The 17,635-nt window shown below is 39.9% G+C and overlaps 1 pseudogene; it reads left to right on the top strand.

The window, feature by feature from the left end:
* The first annotated feature begins 846 nt into the window (after window positions 1-846).
* LOC148917668 (uncharacterized) lies at window positions 847-6,257 on the top strand (annotated as a pseudogene).
* Window positions 6,258-17,635: the final 11,378 nt, after the last annotated feature.

Below are 17,635 nucleotides of genomic sequence, written 5' to 3'. Positions count from 1 at the left end.
CATGACTTGACAGTTGGATCATGATGGTTGGTTGAGTGAGCAGACCAACCACATCGACCTCCACTCTTCGACTGGTGCAAGCGACCTGAACTTCAAAGAGGAAAATCTACATCTCTTTGCCTCTCAATAGGTGAGCTAGACCGCACACGGACCACTTCGCAGAGCAAATCATGATCTCCAAACTCATCAGCAAGAGGCTTAAGGGGAACATCCCTTATGTTGCGCATACCGCCAATCTTCTTGCTATCTGCACCAACAAGATGCTTGACCCTAATATCGCACGTTGCCTGAATGTTGACGAGAGTAAATTTACTGGCCTTAAGAGCCATGACTACAATGTGTTTATGCAATGCCTATTTCCTGTGGGTATTCGACACTTATTGCCGGAAGATGTAGTGAAGCCAATCATGTTATTGTCCAAATTCTTTTCCCAACTGACGGCAAAAACATTGCAAAAGATAGACATGTTTCAATTGCACCATGACATTGTCCAAGTCCTATGCAAGTTTGAGATGATATTCCCTCTAGCTTTCTTCACAAGTATGATGCACGTGATGGTCCACTTGCCAGAAGAGGCATTGCTTGCTGGTCCTGTCAACTATCGCTGGATGTATCCAATAGAAAGGTATATATAATCCTTATCGTTTGTGTATGCATCATTATCGCAGGCTTACTAATTTGTATCATATCATTTTATTTTGGCAGGCTTCTCGGAGAGTGAAAAAGTGCCCAGGGCGAAGCCCGAAGAATCAATTATAGAGGCTTGGGTTCAATATGAGTCACTTACTTTCTGTGGAATGTATTTAACAGATGTGGAGACAGCTTTCAATCGTCCTCAGCGCAATAATGACGGAGGTATGAGAAATGAAAAACTTTCTGTTTTTCCCCAAAACGCACGACCCTTTGGAGATCCTGGACGAGGAGAGTCGTTTTCTAGAAATGACATGGAGGTAGCGCATTGGTTCGTACTGAACAATTGTGATGAGATAATGATATACTTAGATGAGCATGAAGAGATGATGAAGGCAGAACATCCATCACATTTGGTTGCCCAAAAACACCATGAATTGTTTCCACAGTGGTTTTTGGATTCTGTAAGTTATAAGTGTTTTGTATTTGACAAATATAAATTGTAGTATTTAATTTTGTCATACTAACATGTGAATGGTTTTGTATAATATTAGGTGAATAAGTTGAAATCATTGAATTCCCCCACTTACAGTGATGGGTTATATAACTTAGCGTTTGGCCCGATTCGAGCTAAATTGTTCTCGGGTTGTAATGTTAACGGTGTCAAATTTTTGGGGGCTGCATGAGATGACAAGTTTTGTACGCAAAACAGCAGTGTCCATGTCCTAGGTGGAGGCGAAAGTACGGACATTGATTTATATGGCAAACTCACAACTGTTATGCAATTGCTTTACAAAGATCGATACCAAGTGATCATGTTTAAGTGTAAATGGTTTGATACCAACCTAAATAGGCTAGGACATGTTAAAATCGACCATGGCTTACAATCTGTGAACATTAACATAACTTGGTATGATGACGACCCTTACATTTTGACAAACATGACAACACAAATTGTGTATCTAGATGACCCTAAAGCCAGGAACAGTTGGAAAGTTGTTTAGAAGATGGATCATAGGAAAGTGTATGCTATACCAGAACTAAACCCAACTAACAACAACGTCGACAATGTGGCTGACCAACGTTTCGAATCGTCAATGGAAAGTGATGCCGAAACACTTCAAGATACAAATGTTATACAAGAACCGTTTCAAATACAAGGAGTGTCTTCAATCGAAATACCAATTCAGTCAATTACAATTGACCTTGGTGATATTCCATGATACGATGTTGCAGTGGGCCCGAGCAACGACGATGATGTAGTTATAGAGGAGGAGGAGGATTGGGAGACCGAAAGTGATGATAGTGACGATAACGAAAGTTATTATAGTTCAAATGATGAATAATGAATTTTTTTTAATTATATTATGTTAGTGTACAGATTTTGTGTAGTATAAATATTTGAATATATGTAGCTGTTATATCAAAACCTTATATATGTGCAGAAATGAAACATTATTAAAATAAATTTAGTTATAAAACATTGGTAAATCAATATATCCAAGCCCTTCTAATAATAATTTTGACAAAATACTTTTAAAAGATGAAAAATGAAAAACAATTTTGTTATAAAACATTGGTAAATAAATATATCCAAACCCTTTTCATACAAAGTTTGAAAATTATTGACACAAAACATTTTTAAAAAAATGAAAATGATACATAAGTTAAGCTACATATGTAAATGGAGCCAAATCCTTGCGTGACGAAACTACTCTCGTCGCACATTGTTTCCGCGACGCAGAACTCCTAAATCGTCACGTAAAGTTAGAATTTTGCTCAACAACACACCATCTGTCGCGAAGCGTTTTGTGCGACGAAACTGACTTCTCGTCGCACAAGTATATATTATTTTACTGTAATATAATATATATACACTTATATATTTGAAATTAACGATCGAATTAGTTCATTGTATTCATATAGGGTCAAGGAGTGTAGCTGTAAAAAATCATCAAAATCGGAGTTCAAATAACCGTTAAATCATGACGTTTCATTTATAACCATTGAAAAGTTTTGTCCCGTTGCTTGATCTCTGAATGTTTTTTTTTTTTCGATTTTTGGGGTCTATGATCTCGAAGTATAAACAAACAAGTTTGACGGCTGGATTACTGAAACTAGTTTTATAGAATGCGTATGCCATCAAAACAATGTATTCACCAACAATGAAGAGTTTACATATACTTTCGTTAAATATAACATAAGATTATGTGGTATCCCATAGTGTAAATATCTTAAATTGAAGATCAAATTCAGTCATTGTATTCATATAGGGTCAAGGAGTGTACCTGTAAAAAATCATCAAAATCGGAGTTAAAATAACCATTAAATCGTGACTTTTCATTTATAACCGTCGAAATTTTTTGTCCCGTTACCTGATCTTTGAATGTTTGTTTTTTCCGATTTTCGGCGTATAATGATCTTGAAGTATAAAAAAACAACTTTGCCGGTTGGATCATTGAAACTAGTTTAGGGTTTAGGTTTTAAGGTTTAGGACCGCGCGATTAAGAGAGTCTATCCGTCACATAAAGTATGCAATGTGGATTGCACGACGAGATTATCGTTCTTTCGCGCAACTCTCATTCAGCCCTTTCACCGCCTCCCCCTTTTAAACACTTAGTCCAATTTTTGGCGAATAAAGGATTGTGTGTAAACCAGATTTTTCGTCGCGATAATGTGTGCAGGCACATGCTTGAGCGACGAGATTATCGCCTTCGTCGTACAACTCATTCAACCTTTCATTGTCTTCCCTTTTGAACACTTAGGCCAATTTTTTGGCGAATAAAAGGATTGCGCGACGAAATCATAGTTCTTCGTCGCGCAATCTCATTCAAGCCTTTCACCTTCTTGCTTTCCCTAGAAACCCTAAAGCCCAAATTTTGGCGGAATAATAGCTTTGCGCGACGGTACCCAGTATTTGTCACACAAAACCGCACAAACCCTAGAACCATTTCCTAAAATTTGGCGGACTCACAACATTGCGCTGACGACGGAGTTCCTTTTTCATCGCGCAAAGTGAATCACTGGGACCCTTGCGCGACGATCATATTTTTCGTTGCGCAAAATTGCACAAACCCTAACCCCTAATCCCAAATTTTGTCGGACTTGCAACATTGCGCGACAAAATTATAACAATTTCGTCTCGCAAAGATTCATTTAAAATTTTTTGCGCGACGTTTTTAGTTGTTCGTTGCGCAAAATTGATTAAAGTTTCAAAAATGACATGAGCGCCTCCTTCTTCCCCAGTTTCAAACTTTTTGCCCTAACTCTCTCTCTCTCTCTCTCCACCGTCACCTCAACCACCTACTCCGCGGAATTTAGGACCAGGGCCGCCACAACCATCCAACCTGGAGCTTCCACCTTCATCGTCGTCACTGCGCAGAATTGCTGCCATAGATTCTTCTCCAGTGTGATTCTCTCTCCTCCAACCACCAATTTCCACACCTGAGGTATGGTTTCTTTCCTATTTGTCTTGCTCTAGCTGATGATTGGGTATGAATTATTGAATTGTCACAATAGGTTTGTGAAATTGAAACCCTAGGTTTTGGCCGGATTTTGAATTTAAATTCTGGCCATTGCTGGCCATTTTTCGGGGTAAGTCTGAGAACAAAAGTGGCTCCAAATGATGTTTTGAACCTAGGGTAGGAACCTTGGCCCTTAGTTTTTTGAATTTTTCGGCAATTGTTATCGCTGTGGACACCCACGCTTTACCGGCGCGTGTGGTGGCTCGTGGGATACGTATGTGTGCATTGGGTCCTAGTGCAATCCCCTAGTTGTCACGAGCGCGTAGGTGTGTTCGGATTAGAATTTGGTTACTGTTTGAGTCTCGAACGGATTTTGCCTATTATGCGATTTCCGGGTTTGATATGTTCGGACCATTCGATCGAACTCAAATTTATGTATGTTGTACCTTCTATTTCTAAGATTGTGTAGAATTCGACAGATCGTGGATCGGAGTCCCGGATACTCCAAACTCGCAAACCCTACATCATTATATGCTTTTAATTAATTAGTTTACAATCTTTAATAAAATTGTATGTGTATTAATGAAATTGTGCAGATGTCAGACATGATTACACGTCATAGGTCGGTGACGAATGTACAGAGTTCGAGCCCCGGCTCAGCCGCATTTGTCGCCTCTCGCGCCAACACCGATGGACCACGTGGTAGTTGGTCCCGTGGAGTCCCAGCCGCTCGCCTCATCGGCTTCGGCTGGTGCAGCCTTTTAGCACCAACCGCGTCATCGGCCCACAAGACCACCGACACCACATTGATCGATGCGTCGGGGTCACAACCAGGTATAGATTTCCTTCAACTCCAATTGTTTGTTTTTTTTTTTTTGCTGTTGTTATTGTTATTGTTTTTGTATTTGTGTGTCTATTTTTTAGTTAAATTTGCAGCCAAGAAGAACACCCGAGGGCCGTGTCGGCATTTGAAGACGACGAAGGTTACCCGGGTGACCAACATCGTATCAACATCGGATACAACGAGCAACATCGGGCTGCACCGACATCGGAGTTGTATAGCTCCTTGGCCCACGACATTGGTCATGTCGTGCAGACCCATTGCCCGATGCAATGGAAGTCTTGGAAGGTCATGCCTGACGAGATGAAGGAGGAGGTGCGCGGCCAGTTGTCTGTATGTATCCTACCTTTTAATTATTTTTCTTTCAAACTTTATATATTTTAATTACTTAATGTATGTAATTAAATTGCAAATGAACTACAACTTGGAGGACCTCGACGACGAGTCGTTAGCGTACATCAACAGACTCTTCCTGAGAGGTACAAGCAATGGAAGAGCGACTTGCACCACCATTTTGAGGCTTTTGATGATCTGGAAGTCGCACTTTGGGAGGGTTGCCCAAAGGAGCTGGAGGGACGGGAGGATAGTTGGGCATGGCTCTACGCTCATTTTCAGGCGCCCGATGTTATGGTAATGTGTAATATGAATTTCAAATTTATTATATATTTCTTACTCATGTTTATTTAATCTTTTATTTTTCATTTCAATTTCAACTAATACATTTTATTTTTTGTATAACAGAATAAAGCTAAAGTCAATAAGGGCAATAGGAAGAAGAATACTCTTCTCCATCATTCAGGTTCCAGGCCCTTCTCATATAGGATGGATGCACGACACCGGCTAATAATAAAATAATTTTAATTTTTAATATGTCATTATTCTTAATTTATTTTTTTCGTACTAATATTTTTCTTCTCTTGTTCAATTTAGGGGGGGTCCAAATTCGAGATCGACGTCTTTGGCGACGTTTATGTTCGACCTGGGAATGAGTTGGCCGAGTCCCTTCATGTAAGTATTATTTAATTTTAGTTCTTATGTTACACATTCAAGTTTAAAGGTTATTATATGAATGTTTTAATTTAAATTTTAATGTTGTGTTAAATAGAGGACGATAGTGGAGAGAAGCCAGTTGGTTCTTAAGGAGTCCGCCTCGCTTCCTCGATACTCCGATTGAGTCTGTGGATCCTCCATAGGATGCTGGGTTCCAGATCTTGATGGAGACGTTGGATCAGACTCTCGGGAGGAGGCCGGGGACATATTGTCGAGGGATGGGGAATGCCCGCAGAGGGAACCTGCACTCCATCAGCGATCAAGTCAGGTGACTGGTTTGACTGCAAATGTGGCCACTCTTCAAAGTCAGATGTTGGTGATTCTGCAGTCCCTCGCACGGTCCGACATTCTAGTCCTGCAGTTGATACGTCGACCTTCAAGCCCGTCCACCCAGAGCATCCCCACCAAACCATGGCCCCTGCCCAGACCTTCGAGCCGCATGCGCCAGACGACAATGTAGATTTTGCAACATTATTTTATTAGTTTTTTATTTTCATAATTATTTTTAAAAATTTTATATTGTAGTATACATTTATTTTATTTTATATAATAAATGTATTCTTTACAATTCATTTATTTTTTGCAATTTCATTTTATTACAAAAAAAAAAACAAAATTCATTTTTTAACAAAATTTTAAAAAAAAAACGTAATATTAAATTTATATAATATATATTACTTTTGCGCGACGAAACATTTCTCGTCGCGCAAAGGCACATTTTACAAAATATAAAAACGTAAAAATATATTTTAAATGCATGTCATTTATTCTTGCGCGACAAAGAGTTTAGTTGCGCAAAAAAGATATGCGCGACGAAATAATTATTGTCGCGCAATATTGTTCGTCGCGCAAAAGTTGGAGACACAAAGTACGCGACGAAGAACTATTCGTGGCGCAAATATCTGCGCACAACGTTTAACGACTAATATTGTTCGTTGCTCAGTGTTTTCGCGATGAACCTACTTTCGCCGCCAAAGGTGTGTCCGACGAACAATTCTGCTGCCCCTAAACCTTTGTGCAACGGGTTAACCGCTTCTTCACGCTCTTATGTGATAAATTGTGCACGACGAATTTTCAGTCACGCAGAAATTTGTGCGACTAAAAGTAACTTTGCGCGACAAAATTTTATTCGTCGCGCAAACCATAAAACGTAGTAGTGTTTGATCCATTAGATGGCTTGGGCGGTGGAGATTTAACACAACAAACAAGGCATATAAAAAAATTCGGAAATAGCTCAAAATGCCACCCATTTTATAATTTTTTGTGAAAATATCACCCCTTCTCATTTTTTTTTTTGCAATTACAACCTATAAATATATATTTATTGTATACTTATTGTCCACCTATAATTTTTTGAATCTTCATACTCTATCTGGGTTTTTACCAATTGCTTTCAGATTGATCTGATATGTAAATCTTGAAACTTGGGATTTTCCATTTGTTGTAGTGGATGTTGTTGTGTTCCTGTTATTTTGCTGTCGTATTGCCATTGTGTTGCTATTATATTGTTGTTATATTGTGGTTATATTGCTATTGTATTGCCTGCTTATTGCCTGGTTATCGTGGTTGTACTGTGGTAATAAAATGTTGTTTTGTCATGGTAAAAAATGGAGACAGTTGTTATTCTGGTTTGCTACAATGAAAAATTGGTAACCTCAAAGAAGATGTGCAAATACGAAGGGGGTTACTCAAAAGGCTTAATAGTGAGTAAGATTACAGAGGATTTAACTTGTTCAGTAACTTTCTTTCCACAATGGTGTGTTTTGCAGAATTTAGCTACGAGGTGGACGATTGGTCTGGGTAAGCGACGTGGAGGCTTGTACTATTTAGTAGCATTGGCTTCTCCAAACTTCTCTCCAAATAAATCTAATCCATCTTGTCATTTGGCTTCAGCTTCCGCAGATTTATGGCATCGCCGTTTGGGTCACCTATCTTCGGCTCGCTTAAATTTTATGTCCAAAACATTGCTAAATTTCCCTTGCTCTTCAAATAATATTTGTGATATTTTTCCATTGGCCAAACAGACACACTCCCATTTACTAATAGTTCCATCACCTCCTCTCACCTTTGCGCACTCATTCACTGTGATATTTGGGGTCCACATAAAATAGCCTCTTTATCCGGGGCACATTACTTTTTGACTGTGGTGGATGATTTTACAAGGTTTACATGGATTTTTCTCATGCGCAATAAAAGCGAAACACAAGAGCACCTTCGATCCTTTTTTGCCTATACCCAAACACAGTTCAACACCAAAATCAAACAGATACGTGTGGACAATGAGGGAGAATTTTATTCCCTTCGCAATTTTTTCACAGATCATGGGGTCATTTACCAAAGATCTTGCATTTACACCCCCCAACAAAACGGGGTCGTAGAACGCAAACATCACCATCTCATTGAAATGGCACGGGCTTTACTTTTTCAAGCCCACCTTCCTATGAACATATGAGAGTCTTTGGGTGTCTTGCTTTTGCCACCAATAATCATCCAACCTCCAAATTTGATACTCGTGCCAAGAAAAGGTTTTTTTTTGGGGTATCCTAGTGGGCAAAAAGCTTAGAAGTTGTATGATCTCACCACCCACAAAATTTTCATCAATAGGGATGTTAATTTTTTTTCGCACCATTTTCCTTTCCACACTCTCAGCCCAACCACACCATCAGACCAATTGCATGTCCTACCCACACCACACATAGTAGACCTTGATCCATTCCATCCAACCTTGGGCCCGCATACCTTTCCTCCAACCAACCCAACCTTTTCCCCTTAGCACAACTTCACACTTTCAAGACAAGATGATCCCATCTCTCCAGCCACGCCCAACCCTCCGGCCAACCATTCTTCTTTTTCCCCTACTGACCCACCTATTTCTATAGCTTACCCCACCACATCATCACCTGCTGCACTTACAAATCAAGAACAACCTGCTTCTCTTCCACTTTCTACTCCTCCTCTTTCTACCAATCCACCTGTCGAGTCTCTGAAAGCGTTCCAAACAAGCTCCTATTTGGCAGAAAGATTATGTTCTTAATCACGTCCTAATGCCCAGACCCACATCATTGTCTTCCTCATTGCCGATCCTGCCCAAAGGTACTCGTTATCCTCTCTGTAATTTTATTTCATATCATCATTACTCACCTTCACATCTTTCTTTTATTGCAACTGTCAATAGTAGTGTGGAACCTTCTTGCTTTACAGAGGCTGCTGCAGATCCCAATTGGCAACAAGCTATGCGCTCTGAACTTGAGGCCTTAACGTCCAACAACACATGGACGCTCACTACTTTGCCCCCCGGCAAACAACCCATTGGTTGTAAATGGGTTTACAAAATCAAGCACCGTTCTGACGGTTCCATCGAACGCTATAAGGCTCGCCTTGTGAACTTAGGGGATTAATTATCATGATACTTTCTCACCCACGGCCAAGATGATTACTGTACGCTGTTTGCTTGCTATCGCCGCTGCTCAAAATTGGTCCCTTAGCCAGTTAGATGTTAACAATGCTTTTCTGCATGGGGACCTCCATGAAGAAATTTACATGTCACCTCCTCCTGGTCTCCGGCGACAGGGAGAGAATCTTGTGTGTCGCCTCAACAAATCACTCTATGGGCTCAAGCAGGCATCTAGGCAATGGTTTGCCAAATTCACTGAAGCTGTTCTAGCTACTGGGTTTATCCAATCCAAGGCAGATTATTCTCTTTTTACATGCAAGAAAGTTACACCGTTTACAGCCTTGTTGATTTATGTTGATGACATACTAATAACTGGGAATGATCAAAAGGCAATCTCATCACTTAAGCAATTTCTACCATCACGTTTCAAAATAAAGGACCTTGGAGATCTCAAGTATTTTTTAGGGATTGAAGTTTCCTATTCAAAACAGGGCATACGTATTTCACAACGAAAATACAACCTTGACATACTCAAAGACAGTGGCATTTTGGGAGCAAAACCGGTAGCCTTTCCCATGGAACAGGGCACCAAACTTTCTGATGCAGGTGATCTACTCAAAGATCCATCTCAGTTTAGAAGATTGGTAGGGCGTCTGATATATCTCACCATCACACGGCCTGACATCACATATGCAGTACATGTGCTTAGTCGATTTATGCATGCACCCCGAATGCCGCATATGGAGGCAGCTCTTAGAATACTCAAGTATCTTAAAAATGCACCAGGGCAAGGTCTATTTTTTTTCAGTTGGAAGTAACTTGAAGCTACATGCTTGTTGTGATTCTGATTGGGCAGGGTGTCCTCCTGACGAGGAGATCCACGACTGGTTATTGCGTATTTCTTGGGAATTCATTAATTTCTTGGAGGACTAAGAGATAAAAAAACTGTCTCATTATCTTCTGCAGAGGCAGAATATCGAGCTATGACAGGAGCATGTTGCGAGCTCAATTGGCTACGAAGCTTGGTACGTGACCTACATCTTCCACATCCAGAAGCGTCAATTCTTCATTGTGACAACAAGGCTGCACTACACATTGCTGCTAATCTAGTTTTTCATGACAGAACTCATCATATAGAGATGGATTGTCACTTCATCAGAGACAAGATATAGGATGGTGCAATCTCTACCAAGTTCATACCTTCTTCACATCAGCTAGCAAACATGTTCACAAAACCCTTTGGAAAAGATCCCTTCTTATCCATGCTAGGCAAGTTGGGAGTTCTTGATATTCACTCTCCAACTTGAGGGGGAGTGTTGGAAAGTAATCAATACCTGATTCTACGGGAACTAGAATAGGAAAACCGTCTTTGTAATTGTTTGACTTTTCCTAGAATTGCTGTACAATTCATTTCCTAGTTAGGCTATGTATATTTTCCTAGTTAGGCTTGCATTCTCCCTGTATAAGAATATTGTACAATCAATAGAATAATTATTCCGGCACAATATCTTCTATATCAATTTTACAAATCGCTGACAGCAAACAAAAGCTTCTCCAAAAACAAAGAGTTAATTTTTCTCTCGTTATTTATTTTTATTTTTTCTAACACAATTGGGTTTGGTTTTTTTTTTTTTGGGTCTGAAACAGGGGTTTGCTTCTTAGACAATGATTTCTGAGATGAGTTTTTTGAGCTGATTTTTTCAATAATTTATGGGCTTTTTTTCTTTCTTTTATGTCATTATTTATTGAATCCCTTATATATATTGACTCAAAAAGAGAGCTGAAAAAATCGAACATGGAGGAGATGAAATGGGAAAGAGAAAGCATGGGTTGAGTGGTCTATTGTTTCTCTGGTTCTCAAATGGCGGTGCGAAGTCAGATATTGATATTTTTTTATGTCTTGTTTGTTGTGTTAAATCTCCACCGCCCAAGTCATCTAACAGATCAAAATAGAAATCTGTATTGAATCCGCATCAATGTAATTCGCAATGGAGAAAGGCCCTGGGCATACATACCAAATGAAAAGACTTGTAGGTCTTGTTTGTTAATGTGCGTGTGAAATATTGTTGTCGGAACAAATTTTTGGTATTTCCTTGTTTTTTAATGTGCGTGTGAAATATTGTTGTTTGTAATTTCTTGTTCATTTGTGCACATATGATGTGTAAGAGGTGTGCATGTGATGTGTAAGTTGTGGGAACAAATATATTGGCAACCAATCACGAGGCACTATGTGGACAAAAGTGCAATGGCACAACCATAAATATTTCATAAGTTGGATTTTTTAAAATTAGATTTCTCTATCTCTCCCGCTCCCCCTCTTCTCTCTTTCACACAAACAGACCCCAACCCCCTTTTTGTTTTTGGTGGAAATAGCCGCCACTCTTTTAGGCCACCACCACCACCTCCAGCCACCATTTTTGTCGATCTAGGTATGTTTTCTCATCCTTTCAACGTGCTCTAGCTGATGGTTGGGTTGATTAGGATCGTGTTTTGAGTTTTGAAACTCAAATTACAATTCAAAGATTTGGCCAGTTTTTGGCTTGAAATTCTGGCAAGTTCCGCCCACTTTTTGGCCATGGTCCAAGAACAAAATTTGCTTCACTCGTTATCCTGATCACGTAGGTATAGGTATTGTTGTATGATTTGAGAATTTGGTGGTCGCCGGAATTTTCTCAAGCCACACATGCTTGTGGCGGCACGTGGGCCACGCTTAGGTTGAGACAGACCGAATTCCTCGTAATCCGTGATGAATCCTGTGATATTTTCAACATCATACTGATACCGAGCCCTCTTACTAAAAAGACGAGACTATTTGCCTCACCAAAACTTTCCCAAGCTTTCATTAGGATATTGTTTATGGCACCCTTGTTTGGTACGTTGTTGGCAATGATTGCCCCAATCAACTTTGGACCACTCTCGATGACAGGACCTGACCCAAATTCCACTTTGGAATCCAAACCAAACCCGTGAGTGTCCACACACCTGGCTATTAAGCACAAAGGCTAAATTGCCCTTTTAACTCGAGATTAAATGAAATTCAAAGGACCTCGCCAAAAATTCGGTAGAGTCTCCCTTGTACACTGAACATATATGTTTAAATATATATATATATATATCACAACTGCCAACATGTATCGAATTATATAAAAAAGAAATTAAGCATCATATCATTTTGGCCTTAGGCTGCAACAAATTAAATTATCAATCTGCTAATAAAATTCATCTCAACTTTTGGAACAACAATAATACATTGGCAATCTCAACCATTCTAACTCGTGGTTGCACCTTGTAACCATAGGGTGCCTACATACCCTTACTAAGGGATCAAGCTACACGTAGTTCTCATATTTCATCTCAACTTTCTGTTTCAAGCTTCCTGGCATTTCTCGCATGGCAATATAATCAATTGAAGAAATAAAAGCATTTATAACACTATTCTTCATTATCTTAAAATCCTGCTACCATTCAATCCGATAACTATCTCAATTCTTACTTTCCATATCCTTTAACATATTCAACTAAGTAGCATATAAATAAAAATATTTAACTTCAACAATTCATGCAAGGCAAGCCATAACCATCAATTTCTCGTGGCACCAATGGTGACACGTCCGCTCTGTAAGCCTCGCTGGACTCAAGACTTATGTCCCAAGAGTCTGGTCTCGATCGGACGGTCGGATTACTCACGATCGCACGATCAGACGGTTACTATAAACCTAGCCCTAGGGTTGGCCTTTTCGGAGTATACGAGACTTCGATTCACAATCCAATGAATCCTACACAATCCTGGAATTACATAGCTCAACCTATAAGAAATTGACTACGATCCAACGGTTCAAACGTATTGAACCCGGAAATCACACAATATGCGAGATCCGTTCGGGGTTCAAACGTTGTCCGAATTGATATCCGCGAATTCCTATGCGCTTGTGAGGACCAACAGATCATTTTAGTTTCTGAAAATGACTTCACTATGCTGCCCACACGCCGCCATACGCACCAGGCGTGGGTGGCTTGATCAAATTCCGGCAACCGGAAATCTTCAAAACGGGAAACCCAGCTTCTTACCCTATGTAAAACACCCTATTTGGAACCACTTTAGTTCTTGGACCTACCCAAAAAAATGTCCACAAGAGGCCGGAATTTCGATTTTAAAACTGACCAAACTTAAGGTTATAAATCGAACCACCTAGGCTAAAAATCGATCAAATCCTACCCAATCATCAGTTAGATCATGAAAAATAGGTGAGAAAGCATACCTCACTCGCATGACACGGCGGCCAGAGGAGGGAGAACGAGCCGGCGAAAGTTTACGAAAAAAACTGTCCAACACCGACTGTTTCTTGGCTGTTTCCAGCGACTACGGTGGCGAATCGGGGGAGCGAAAGGCTGGGGATGGAAGAGGGAAGTGTGTTGGTTCTAACGGGACTAGTCTTGCTTCAATTGGTGGCCGGAGTTGAGAGATATCACCTTTGGAAGTCAGCTAGTCGAGCTGCCCCAACTGCAGAAATTCTGGGTTTAAAAAAAAATTGAACTTCGAAATATTTACAATTATGTCACTGAACTTCTTTTCATCGCCATTTCTTCGTTACAACTTCGATTCGAGTCCACTACATGTCTACAGACTCGTTTCGACATGCTCTACGAAAAGGTCTAACCAAAATTTCCAAATTCCTTTCCGAACTTAAAATGACCTTTTTGCCCCTTTTTATATTAAATAATATATTTAATTTTCAAAAACCTTAATTAATTCAAATCTTTTTCATTTTTTTCATTTAAATTTATTTCCTTTTATTTTAATTATTTAATCTCCCCCAAATAAAAGTCAACTCTTAAATCATTTCAATATTTCCGGAGTAAAATTGTCTTTTCCTTCAATATTTTAATGTTTGACTAATAATTTAGGATCGGGTTGTTACACTCGAGGCTTGAAAAACCCAGAGATTCCTCAAGCTTGATCACCAACTCCTCAGTCTTGGCATTGTCCATATTGGACCACTGTGATGGGTCACGGAAGTCGGTTTCTAAGATGTACAGGGTGAGTAAAGTAACAGAATAGTAGATGGCCAAAATTTGCTTCCTGAGGTTTGTTTGAGGAGACAAACTTCAGTCCATGGGGCCTCCAAGGAAAGATACAATGGTCATTTTCTAGAGTGCAGTAATTGGTCCAAGCACTGTACCAACCAAGTATCTTAACACTCCAAAAAGTGTAGATTTGGAATGTTAGATTATAAGCCAATATAAAATGGATAACTCTAAGAAAATAATATATAATAATCAAAGGGGCAAGAACATTGCTTTAGATACATAATGTACACAAAGTAACAAGTCCATGGATTAAGATATAAATGTAAAGTAGTCTAAAGAAGTTAGATGCACGAAACCTTTCCATACATATAAATATCGTATCCTAAAATGTTCTTGGTCATAGGATCACTAATTGGACAATGGTGACCCGCAAAGACTGGTACATATTATGTCTACTTAATTGGGAGGATGACTAGTCTCAAGTCATTCGTATAGAAACACTGAGACAGATGTGTAGGTGCTCTACAGAAGATGGAGTCCACTGAACGCAATCAACTCTAGAATTCTTGTATGGAAGTCTTACTCGCAAGTGTAAAACAAAGAATTATAAGTTGTGATTATGCAAATTAATCCTTAGACCTAAGACATCACAGTTGTCTTGTGTATAAGTTGTTTCTCTTCGAGAGCACTATACGATCATATCAAAATGATGTGTTCTTCAGGAATCTCAGTGTGTACGCAGAGACAGGTGAATGTACAACAAGGAATCTCTTCTCTTAGTACGAAGAGAGAGTACTCTAAAGATATTATTCGTGAATCTTTGACCAAAGTATTGGATGGAAATTGAAACAGGAACGTTCATCAAATTGAATCATATAATCTAGAGAATATGACATAAAGTATTGAATTAGAGAATGATCGAATTACATTGTAATCACAAATTTACTAGGTTCTCTAAATGAATTCTTTTTACCTTGGGTGGCCATGACATACTGATAGGTGTCACTCATGGCTTATGGAAGCCCTGTAAGGACTAATTATAATTAGATTACGCCAATGGGGAGAATTGTATAGAGGGATACAATTCACACTTGATTCAGAGTGAATCATTCATACCTACTGCCTTGCTAATTAGAACCTATAAGATTGCACACCGAAAAGGGATCGATTGGGAAATTATGAAAAGAATGAATGATTTTGTGACTTGGTCAAAGTCAATGTGAAAGTCAAAAGTCAAAGGTCAAACGGTTGACCCGACACTTGACACGGTCAACTAAGGATGACCGGGACCAACACTCGTTAGACAAGTGAGTGATTGAATTAGTCAAGTCACTAGAGTAATTAAATTGATTATTACATTAATTTAATTATTCACTTAAAGTTATGAAACTTTAATTAAAGGTCCCATATGACTTGGAAATTCAAAAGGGATTTGACCATATGGACTTAGCCACATATGTGACACATTATAGGATTAATGTGTTGGACCAAGATAGCGAAAGATGACACACATAGAGGGGGGGTTGGCTACACTAGGGTTTGGCGGCATTTTTGTCACTCTTGTGACATTTTTGATCCTATAAATGTGTAGCTATGGAATCCTATCATCCTAGGGTTTTCAAGTTTGTGAAATTGGAAGAGAGAAAACATCAAGCTCTCTCTCCCTAACCCCTTTAATCTATCACATCAAGTGAGGGTGCTAGCACCACTCTTCACTTGTTGTCTACTCATTCTCTCATCCCATTCAATCCTTGGTGAAGAGCTTTAGGGAGGTGCATATCTTTATACCTATTTGGAGAGCTACAAGGTGGAGAATCAACATCAAAGGGAGAGCCAACAACAAAAGGACCACTCCTTTTACTTGAACGCCGTTTTTGGTTTCAAGATTCGCTTCAAGGTTATGAAAACCTTATCTTTCTCTCAAATAGGATTTAGAGAGTCTTTGGTATACACATTCATAGACTTATAAAGATTGGGACCAAATGAGACTTGCATGAAGATGAAGGAAACCCCTCCACGAACAAACGGTGACGACGCCACGAACTCAGCTCCGGCTCGTCTCGAAGACCAGGCTCCTTCCTCTCACCCCAGCCCTTGTCCAGACTTCGGAAGGAGATCGGGCCAAGTGGTGTGCACGGACCGTTCGAGAGGGCCCAGAAGACTTAATGTCTTCACGATCCAGCTCTTTTTGCCCAAAGCACCCGATCTCGGCTCCTTTGAACCTGCAGCTACCTCTTAGCCCGACTTCAAATTCACAAGGAACTCAGTAGAAAGGAAGGAAGTTCAAAATGGCCTTAGCTCAGCCTTGCCGAAGGAAGAGGAAGCTCAAATTTCCTAAACCAGACTCTGCTACAAAAACAAGCCTCAGCTATCTCTTGCCGAACGGCAAGAGCTGTTGAAACCTATTTATATACTCCCCTCTAAAAGACCAAGCCCTAGCCCTTCTATCCCAATCTTGTCCTCCTTACCGAAGGTACAAAGTCCCAGCTACAATATCACAAGGGCCTAGCCACACAAAACCTAACTCATGCCAAGTACCTAGCCCCTTTTTATTTTCACCTTGCCGAACGGCAGGAGCTACAAATTTTTTTTTTTATATATAACCTCACAAAATGCTACAACCCTAGCCCCTTTCCCATACTTTTTGAAACCTGCCAAAGGTCCAGGGGTATACTACAACAAAATGGCTCAGCCAATAAGGCCTCCCTGGCCTTCACCGAATGCCAGAGGCCCAATTCTATTAAGGCCTGAGCCTTTCCCAAGTAAACAAATACACCAAGGGCCCAGCACCCTATTTTTCAACATGAGATGTCTTGGACATTGAAACTAAAGGGAGGTTCACATCGCACCCCCCTATATTCTTTTCTCTTTCAAGCTTTAACCCAATCTTTTGGGACCCAACCCTTTGCTGCCCAAAACCATCACTTCGTTACCAAATGATAGGACCCAAGTCAACAATCATTGAGGCCCACAGATTTTCTTACCGAAACTTCAAAAACCCCAGTCTACTTTTCTTTTAAAGGTACCCAGCTACCAACAAACACTGAGGCTAACACAGCTTTTATCATACCTTCCAAGTGTTAACGCAACTTCTAGCTTGACAACTTGGGGGACTAGGGACTGCCCTACGGCTCCCACTGAACCTGGAATGCTCGGTCATGATCACGCAAAAGCTTACAAGTTCCCAACCCAGAAGTCACTTCTTGACTGCGAACTTAGGGGACTATT

The sequence above is a fragment of the Prunus mume genome, linkage group LG4, assembly GCF_029339155.1.
Source record: "Prunus mume cultivar Tortuosa linkage group LG4, ASM2933915v1, whole genome shotgun sequence".
Taxonomy (NCBI): Eukaryota; Viridiplantae; Streptophyta; class Magnoliopsida; order Rosales; family Rosaceae; genus Prunus; species Prunus mume.
The sequence above is the reverse complement of the archived record's forward strand: the minus strand, read 5'-3'. Positions and strand labels throughout refer to the sequence as shown.